This window comes from Triticum urartu, chromosome 3, assembly GCF_003073215.2.
Source record: "Triticum urartu cultivar G1812 chromosome 3, Tu2.1, whole genome shotgun sequence".
Lineage (NCBI taxonomy): Eukaryota > Viridiplantae > Streptophyta > Magnoliopsida > Poales > Poaceae > Triticum > Triticum urartu.
The window spans coordinates 676,111,914-676,122,055 of NC_053024.1; the positions used below are offsets into that span (position 1 = coordinate 676,111,914).

The 10,142-nt window shown below is 42.5% G+C and overlaps 1 long non-coding RNA gene across 8 annotated transcripts; it reads right to left on the reverse strand.

The window, feature by feature from the left end:
• Positions 1 to 272: 272 nt before the first annotated feature.
• LOC125545869 lies at positions 273 to 4,939 on the reverse strand. Of its 8 annotated transcripts, XR_007300327.1 has the most exons (7): positions 3,392 to 4,932; positions 3,108 to 3,313; positions 2,893 to 3,025; positions 2,731 to 2,791; positions 1,966 to 2,580; positions 1,054 to 1,079; positions 273 to 605 (listed from the first exon to the last, which is right to left on the reverse strand). It is a non-coding gene; the product is annotated as an uncharacterized LOC125545869 (long non-coding RNA). The 8 variants fall into 8 exon arrangements; XR_007300322.1 differs by having other exon boundaries at positions 1,054 to 2,580; positions 3,392 to 4,935; XR_007300320.1 differs by lacking the exon at positions 1,054 to 1,079 and having other exon boundaries at positions 3,392 to 4,931.
• Positions 4,940 to 10,142: the final 5,203 nt, after the last annotated feature.

Consider the following 10,142-nt stretch of genomic DNA (forward strand, 5'->3'; position numbering starts at 1 on the left):
CATCTTGCATCGTACTTGGCCAGCCCAAAGCCACGCGGTGCGGGGTGGGCGTTTGGATGTAGGCAACGCCCAACGCGCTGGAGATCCTATTCCCCGCTTAGATAGCGACTAGGAAACATGCCTGTGCGTTGCAACGGGAGAAACAATCCACCCACATGACCATATAATTTTTGAACGCATGACACAATATCCTATCAACTCAGATGAAATCAAAAGATAAAATGAGCAAAGCTAGAGGATTAACATACATCTCCAGTAACAATATTAATTGTGCAAAGCAAAAAAGGATAGCTATGTATCAATAGATTTAGCTTGATGCCACATCAATTCACATGTTTGAAGTTTGATCCTCAAATTGACCAATCTCGAAAATATTTTGTTGTTGAATAAATATGAACCAAAGGAATCAAACATATAAAATAATTCTAACCAATTAAGAATCTACAATTGACACATAATCGTGGTGCTAATAGCAGAATGACCATTTTCTTAAACAAATTTTAGAACCAAAGATTAATGGGAAACTTCTGGCTTCTGAGATAATGGAACTCGGTCTTCTCATACTGCTCAAGTACATCCTTACCTTCTCATTTAGGACCTGAAAGCTGAAAAGAAGCAAAAAAGAAAGTCAAACTTATGGTCACTGGAAACATTTACAATGTAAACCAAAAATATAGTGTTCCCACGACTACCTTATTAGAGAACCTGTATATATTTGAAGGTGTGTCTAGAAGGCAATTAATTAAGTCCAACTGATGGATAGCGTTTTTATCAGAAAAGTGATTTTTTTCAGTCATCAACTGATAAAAAATGCATCCTATGCTCCCAATGGAAGGTAAATGTCGCATTTTGGAGGAAACGACATTCCAAACATGTTAAGAAACATGAATATAAGCAAAATCCGGGAAATTATTAAAGATGATTTTACTCTTCTTGGAAGCAAGATAAGTTCGTTCGAATGTAGTCGAAGTCATTTATTGTCCAACATTATAGTATTACTAACATGTCTACACTGCTAACTAAAATGCTAACTAAGTGGCAACTATTCTCTACCTTGCAGTTGTGTTTTCTGGAGCTCACTGATGACGAAGGAACAACACATGTGACAGAAGAAGTAGGGGGAGGGAGTTTAGTATTATACAGGATAAGCATTCGAAAAACAGTATTTGATGCAAATACACAAGAGATTGGGATCTACAATGTTTAAAGATGGTAATTCCAAAAGGAGTAAGAATTCTCCTTGAAACCAGAAGCATATGTACAAAATAAGAACTACACAGATTTTCCATGGTCAACCATTGAGAAGTTTAACGCATGACAAAACTCCAATACATCTACAGAAGATCTCCATTGATCACGGGGAGGCACAACCAACGTATTGCTAAATGATAATATGCATTAAATAAAAGTTGGTAGAATATGATTTTGGTTTCACATCCATCTTCTGTAAAGCAGCGGTCCCTGCCATCAAATGCTGATGGGGAGACTCTGACCTGTGAATGTCCATTACTTTCTTCCTTGATAGCTACACAAAATGTGTAACAAATGAATAGGGGCAAGTTCTACAGCAAGACAAACCAACACGAACATCTAGCCTACAACCATGTTAGGAAACAGAGAAATATAGCTACTGAAACATATTATTATTTTCAGTCAACTTACATATATAGGGTGTAGTTTTTTCCCCACCCCATCTTTACTAAAATGAAGCCAACAGAAATAAGTTCAGGTGGTGAATGAACAACAGCCACACACATCAGGAAGCTACCTACATACAGACCAAAAATACCAGCCGCACTTCGCTAGCTGCTAAGCACCGGTACACAAGATTTATCTCATCACTGATTTGAAAATTTATGCTTCCAGTCAGTGATATTGCTCGACAGGATCTTTGCTCGGTCCGAACCAATAAATGGAGGTGCCAAGCTAAATGGGATTTAACATAAAAGTAAAACAACGTCGTACCTCAGAATCAGTGACCAAAGACCGTAAGCCAAATGGAGATGGAGTAGCACCAATACCCAGAAAATCTACAAATCCACTGCTTTGATCTGAAGGTACTTTCTAATTTTTAGAAGTAGAAATCACATGAAAAGTCACCTGAAAAGGAGCATCATAGGAACTTATAGCGAAAGCTGAAGGCATGGCAATTCTGGGCAGCATTCATAGTGCTGTTGGAACAACATGTGAGTGCAAGCATGATACTGAAGGTGCTATGCCATTGCATCTATTTTATAAAATGTGCAAAGCTAATTAACCTTGAAAGATCCACTTGTTGAGTTCATCCTCTACATATCTATACACGCAATTTATTCAGGTAAATTCCATTTTCTTTAACACTGAAAGAATCATAAAAATTGATTGACTTAAATGCAATATCACAATAAAATGGATCTGATGAGAAAGAGGAAGGTGGATTGCTTTGCTTATCTGACAAAGACGGGCGATAAACCCTGCGTCGGCGCGTTGAGCATGGCCTTGTGTAAGCTGGCAACGCGGATCTGCGTTCCCACACCCACGTACAAGTCGGAGCTGTCCCGTCGTGTCGCCGGTGGGGCTTCAATAGACGACGTCGTCAGCCTGCTCATAAGAATGATTTCTATCAAGTCATGAGCAATTGTCAAGTGGATTTCAAAGTTCAGTTTGTATATAAAATCTTCTGTAACGTATACTGAATTGGAGTTCAGCTCAGATATAGCGAAAGGAGGCTGCGACTCGGTGTACAAATACCTTAAACCTTGGGCGATGTCGATGGCTATTTTCATTCATCTGAGCCAAGAGAATTGGGCCGCTTCCCCATATAAAGGACGAAAACAAATGAGATCAAATCTACAACACACAGAAAATGCAAATATTTAGTCTGTCCTAATGAAATTGAAGAGATAGACTTACAGTGTGGGTGCTCGTACAGGGTCCCATTTGATTTTTACTCAAAGATTAACATCCTCGAGAATGGGTCACTCTCTCTGCAATAGCCCAGAAACTTTGCTATGTTCTCATGATTCAACCTTGCCAGATCAATAACCTACAATGTTCATCCCATTTTATTTATTTATTATTTGAGTTAAAAGGTGTTTCTGAGTCGCAATTTTAGACAAACGAACTACCTTGTTTTGGTAAAAGAGCTCATGCTGGCTAGTCCAATGACCTTCAAAGGCGCATAATGACATGACAGAAACCTCAGGTCCATCCTTCATTGTTTCTTTGTAGACTATAGTCTCCAGAGTTGAGCCAATTATGTTGCTAAAATCCTAACACACTACTTCAAGTTCCTAGTGACTCAACTCTGGCAAACTTTTCAGCATATCAGAATCTGAGGAAAGCATGAACAAATTAGCAACAATGTATGTTAGACAAAATAATCAATTTATTTTATATAGTTAATACCAACCAATCAGTACTGTTATCTCGTTGCTCCAACTTTTTGATCTACTCCATGATGATATTCTTATAGAAGGCTTTAGATTGAAGCTTCTGGAGGCAGTAACAACACTAGTGATCACAAAAACAAGAAGGAGAACACCGGTTGCAATTTCCAAAACAATAAGCCAAGTCGGTTGCTGCACTTTTTCATCCTTATGCTCAGAAGTATTCTGTTTTCATTGAAAAATCATTCACTTTTCTTCTGATTGCATAAACTGAAGGTTCGGTTTTTAGTCACACTGTCCCAAGACACACCTCAACTTGTATCTTCAAATTCGAGCTTAGCATAGCAAGTGAGAATTGTCTAAAAGTGTAAGACATACACGTGATCCAAGTCAACCAATCTAGGCATGGTAAAGTCTAGAAAGATGACTCACTACCTTACAGTGTTATCAATTGATGGAAAATTGGCACAGCTTCTAGGATAATCCTGCTAGTACAACTGTAACAGTTACAATAATAATCTTGGTTTTTTCATTTGAATAAAAGAACACAAACCATCATGAGGCCCCTATGGAATCAGCACAACCATGATTCTGGTCTCTTCTTTTTGCGTGGACCATGATTTTGATCTGCTATAAGATTTATCCTTAAGTTCATATATTCAGAGTTCAGACGTCGCCAGTGGAAAAACTCCAAGCAAAACCATGTATGCGTGAAAGAAATATCAACAGTTAGCATTATCTAGATAATCATGGGAAGAACATATAGAAGTTAATAAAGTCCCAAAGGAATCAATCAAGCGTGGGGAATTTACATGGTTGCTAGCTAGCTAGCATGGTCTATTAGCCAATGGAACACGTACCGGAGGATTCAATTAGGCATGATGTAGTGTAGTTTTGTGCACATCTGGTTGGCTTCCTTCATCGTTGTTGCCGGCTAGTACGTGTGCATCTGGTCAGCTTGCTTCTTCGTAGTTCTACACCAGTACCTTGCTCTGAAGTCGATTTGAGTTTCACTCGCTCCTCCCTGATCCTCCCGAGGAGAGGCGCTCCTCACGCGCACCAGTGCCCTCGCACCGCTGCACCCCTGCCGCACCCTTCCATCTTCCTCGTCCTTCTTCTCCTACCTCTCCTCCACCCTGGATCCTCCTCTGTCTCTCTTCTCTACCAGAAAAATCGAATCACCGCCATGACCTTGGAGCTCTCCCTGCCAGCCATGGAGGCCCGCCTCCACTTGCATGGACTTCGCGCCGCCGCGCCGGATCTCTCCTTCTCCCGCGCCCGCTGGATCCCGCCGCCGCCGTTTTGCATCGAGCAGACGCATCGTCCCCAGCCTGTCGAGCCGCCGCGTTGACCTGATCCAGAAGCTGCGCTCGAGCGCCGCGGCGGGGGTGGCGAGCAGGAAGAGGTGTGGACGGGGCGGCGGGCGGGTTGACGTCGGCGGGGGCGGCGGGTGGGTTGAGGTCGGCCGCGGCGGCGAGTGGTGCGGCGGCAGCTAGGGTTGGCTCGGCCTAGGCAGAGGCCAGGGTCGAGGCGATGCGAGGAGGCAGACGCGTACGGGTATTTTTTCTGCGAACCGTTTTTCGTGGCAGCTTAATAATGGATTGCGGGTTGAATACACGAAACCACAGGGGCTTTTATGCAAAAGTACTAATGACGGACGGCAGAAGCGATAGCCGCTTTATTAGTAGGTAAAGATAAAGATTAATTGCTCCTGGTCCTCTGATAGGACGGTCAATTCTGGGTTTTTCGCCACTATCTTTTTACTTCTTTTGTTTTTTCTTCTGAGTATTTTTCTTTTCTTTTTCGTTCTCTTTTTTCCTTTTTATTTTGGTTTCTTATTTTTTTATAGTTCACAAACTTTTTGTTGAAATTCATAAAATTAAAATAAAGTCATGAACAATTTTTCAATTTATTGTTTTTATGAAAATCTTCCAAACAATACAAATTCGTGAAAAACATTGAGTTTGAGGATAAATTTTTAATACTTGAATATGTTATTTTCAAACTCGCGTACATATTTTTGAAAGTTATGAATTTGTTTTTCAAAATCATGATCATTTGTGGAAATAAAAAAAGAGAAGGTCATAAAAATTTTCTAAACACGCGGCCTTTAAAAATTGGTTAAAGTTTTTCGAACTAACATTTTTTTTGAAAAATATGAACGGTTTTTGAAGTGACGAATATTTCTTAAACTTCCTGAATTTTTTTATTAAATCCATGAACATTTTTTTAAATGTAACATTTTGGTTCGGGAATATTTTTTTCAAATTTGTGAAGTTTTTTCCCAATTCATGAATGTTTTTGAATTCACATATATTTTTAAAAATTGCAAAAATTTTGTAGTTCAAGAATTATTTCCATAAAAATCAAGAATGTTTATTGAACTCGCAAACATTTTTTAATCCAAATGCATTTTTTTAATTTATGATTTTATTTTTGAAATACACATTTTAGTTTGAAATCTTGAACATTATGAAGCAAAAAAAAAATATATATATATATATAATGAAAGTGAAAAAAGCAGGGACGCCACTCGTCCACACATGGTCCAGCCCAAATTCTGCGCATGAGGTGGTGTGCATTTGTGCGCTCTCCCCCATGCAGGTTGCTAAATAGGAGGTCTCATGTGTGTTGGTTAGGAACTCCCTATTTTTTGGTGCTTTAATTTGCCTGCAACACCCGCCTCTGCAGCCGAGCCGGTCTTATGTCACAAATATAATTCAAAGGTTGTTCTAAAATACTAATTGGAAGGTGTTACACTAGACTAATTGCATATCAGAATTCGGTTCAGTTCGGTTCTGAGAGAAACTTGATAGCAGAGTAGGAGGGGAAAGTAGTACAGGAGATGGAAGACGAAGAAGATGAGGTGGCCTCTTCGAAATAGAAGAGAGCAGCGTTTAAGGACCCCGTGGAGGAGGCGGCACACCACCAGCCCCGTTGGAAGCTGCGCAAGGCCTCGGGCGTGCCGGCCGGCCAATGACCTGCGCCTGCTTGGGTGACCCTCTTTGACACCTCGGAGGACCCCCTGACTCAGTGAAGCCTGCACTCAGATGGTATTCTCGGTAGAACGCTTTGGAGTCTGTTTTGTTGGGAAATGTAGTAATTTCAAAAAAATTCCTACACACACGCAAGATCATGGTGATGCATAGCAACGAGAGGGGAGAGTGTGTCCACGTATCCTCGTAGACCGAAAACGGAAGCGTTAGCACAACACGGTTGATGTAATCGTACGTCTTCACGATCCGACCGATCAAGTATCGAATGCACGACACCTCCGAGTTCTGCACACGTTCAACTCGATGACGTCCCTCGAACTCCGATCCAGCCGAGCTTTGAGGGAGAGTTCCGTCAGCACAACGACGTGGTGACGATGTTGATGTTCTACCATCGCAGGGCTTCACCTAAGCACTGCTATGATATTATCGAGGTGGACTATGGTGGAGAGGGGCACCACACACAGCTAAAAGGTCCAAGAGATCATTTTTTGTGTCTCCAAGGGGTGCCTCCCACCCCGTATATAAAGGAGTGGAGGAGGAGGAGGGGGCGGCCACCTTAGACGCGCCCCCTCCTTGTCCAATTCGGACTGGGGGGAGGGGGCGCGCGGCTGCCCTTTGGCCGCCCCTCCTCTTCTCCGTTAGGGCCCAATAGGCCCATTAGTCTCCCCGGGGGGTTCTGGTAACCCCCCGGTACTCCGGTATATGCCCGAAACTCCCCGAAATCATTCCGGTGTCTGAACATAGTCGTCCAATATATCGATCTTTACGTCTCGACCATTTCGAGACTCCTCGTTATGTCCGTGATCATATCCCGGAATCTGAACTACCTCCGGTACATCTAAAACCATAAACTCATAATATAACCGTCATCGAACTTTAAGCGTGCGGACCCTATGGGTTCGAGAACTATGTAGACATGACCGAGACACGTCTTCGGTCAATAACCAATAGCGGAACCTGGATGCTCATATTGGCTCCTACATATTCTACGAAGATCTTTATCGGTCAAACCGCATAACAACATACGTTGTTCCCTTTGTCATCGGTATGTTATTTGCCCGAGATTCGATCGTCGGTATCTCAATACCTAGTTCAATCTCGTTACCGGCAAGTCTCTTTACTCGTTCCGTAACACATCATTCCGTAACTAACTCATTAGCTGCAATGCTTGCAAGGCTTAAGTGATGTGTATTACCGAGTGGGGCCAGGGATACCTCTCCGACAATCGGAGTGACAAATCCTAATCTCGAAATACGCCAACCCAATAAGTACCTTCGAAGACACCTATAGAGCATCTTTATAATCACCCAGTTACGTTGTGACGCTTGGTAGCACACAAAGTGTTCCTCCGGTAAACGGGAGTTGCATAATCTCATAGTCATAGGAACATGTATAAGTCATGAAGAAAGCAATAGCAACAAACTAAACGATCAAGTGCTAAGCTAACGGAATGGGTCAAGTCAATCACATCATTCTCCTAATGATGTGATCCCGTTAATCAAATGACAACTCTTTGTCTATGGTTAGGAAACATAACCATCTTTGATCAACGATCTAGTCTAGTAGAGGTATACTAGTGACACTCTGTTTGTCTATGTATTCACACATGTATCATGTTTCCGGTTAATACAATTCTAGCATGAATAATAAACATTTATCATGATATAAGGAAATAAATAATAACTTTATTATTGCCTCTAGGGCATATTTCCTTCATGTTTATGGTTCCTCGAGTAGATGCCTAATTATTGATTCATCCTTTGTAGCCCGCAACGCGTGAACATCAGCGACGCAGCTGAGGACGATGGTATCCCTCCACCTTCTATGGCGGAGAGCGGGTCCGTGGAGCGTCCTATTCCCCCTCTGGCCCTAATGGGCTGGGGGAAGCGACGTCGCGCCCAACCCCTACCGCTGACAACACGGGGGCAGGCACCGGCGATTCATTGGCTGAGGTCTAGTCCTCGGCCGCCGAAGACCACAGGGAAGAAGTCCCCATGGTTACGGAAGAAGAGTTGGGCCAAGGTGTATCCTCGGCCCAAATCACTCTAGGACTGCCAAAGTAGCCAGAGGTTACCGTCCCTGCCACCATGGTGGGTGAACACTAAGCGGCTCCACCTTCCCCTCTTGCTCCAAAGTAGGTCCCCATGGGGTGGCCCGTGGAGATGGAGGCCGTCGTGGCGAGCTCCTCCATCCCGGAAGAGCACCATGACCTCATTGGCATGACAGTGGGGAGCTTCCAGTCTATGGAGGCCAGAATGCAAGAGGCCTTCAAGGGTCTCCTTAGAGGCTTTGAGGTATGTTTACCGTACTTCAAATTCACCTTGTAGTATATATATTGTCAATTTTATGCCAGACCTCTTCTGGTGTGGCTAAAAAAACTCCTATTTGAAGACAATACAATAATTTATAACATAGCCATCAGTAGCCCCCGAGCCCTAAGTTGGTTTAAAGAACTGACATGGGGGTCGTCTTGATGTTTGTGTGAATATGACCATACAGTAGCCCCCGAGACTCTTGTTGGTTTGGTATAAAGCCATCAAAGGATCGAAATCGAGCTTGGACGGCTAATTGTTTTAATCATTTGTGTAGGCCTCTATTTCGGCTCCGAGCTTTGTCTCCCAAGAGTTAGCGAAGATGAACTGGAAGTTGAAGTGGTCCGAAGAGGACCACAATCTGATGCAAAAGCAGATCAAAAATGCCCAAAGTGAATGAAGAGTTCAATACAAAACAATATATCTTTTATCGTTGTTTGAGCTTATTGTAATGTCGGGCCTATATTGTGACACCTGCTTATATGTCTCCAACGTATCTATAATATTTGATTGTTTCATGCTATATAGTATCAATTTTGGATGTTTTATATGCATTTATATGTCATTATATATCATTTTTTTGGGACCAACTTATTAGCTTAGTGCCAAGTGCCAGTTGCTGTTTTTCACCTATTTTTGGTTTACCAAAATATCAGTACCAAACGAAGACCAAATGCCATGAAACTTTTTTGGAGATTTTTTTCTAGACAAAAGAGACCCTTGAAGCTTCGGGGGAGGGCCAGAAGATGAAGGAGTGGCCCACGAGGCACCAAGGCGCGCCCAAGGGAGTAGGCGTGCCCTGGTGGCTTGTGGGGCCCACGAGCATCCGTTTGACCTAATTTCACCTTTACAAATTCTCTAAAATCGGGAAACCAACAGAGAGCCACCCAAAACATTTTTTCCACCACCGCAAGCTTCTGTTCTCGTGAGATCCCATCTGGAGGCCTTTTTCGGTACTCTGTTGGAGGGGGAACTGATGACCCACAAGTATAGGGGGTCAATTGTAGATCTTTTCGATAAGTAAGAGTGTCGAACCTAACGAGGAGCAGAAGGAAATGACAAGTAGTTTTCGATAAGGGATTGTCTGCAAGTGCTGAAATTGTAAGTATCAGAGTAGTTTGATAGCAAGATAGTTTGTAACGAGCAAGTAACGATAATAGTAACAAAAGTGCAGCAAGGTAGCCCAATCCTTTTGAGGCAAAGGACAGGCCAAAACGGTCTCTTATGATAAGCAAAGTATTGTTGAGGGTACATGGGAATTTCATCTAGTCACTTTCATCATGTTGGTTTGTTTTGTGTTCGCTACTTTGATAATTTGATATGTGGGTGGACCGGTGTTTAGGTGTTGTTCTTACTTGAACAAACCTCCTACTTATGATTACCCCCCCTCCCCGCGCGCGCGCGCAAGAATCCACAACTACGAGAAAAGTATTAAGAATAAATTCTAACCATAGCATTAAACTTTT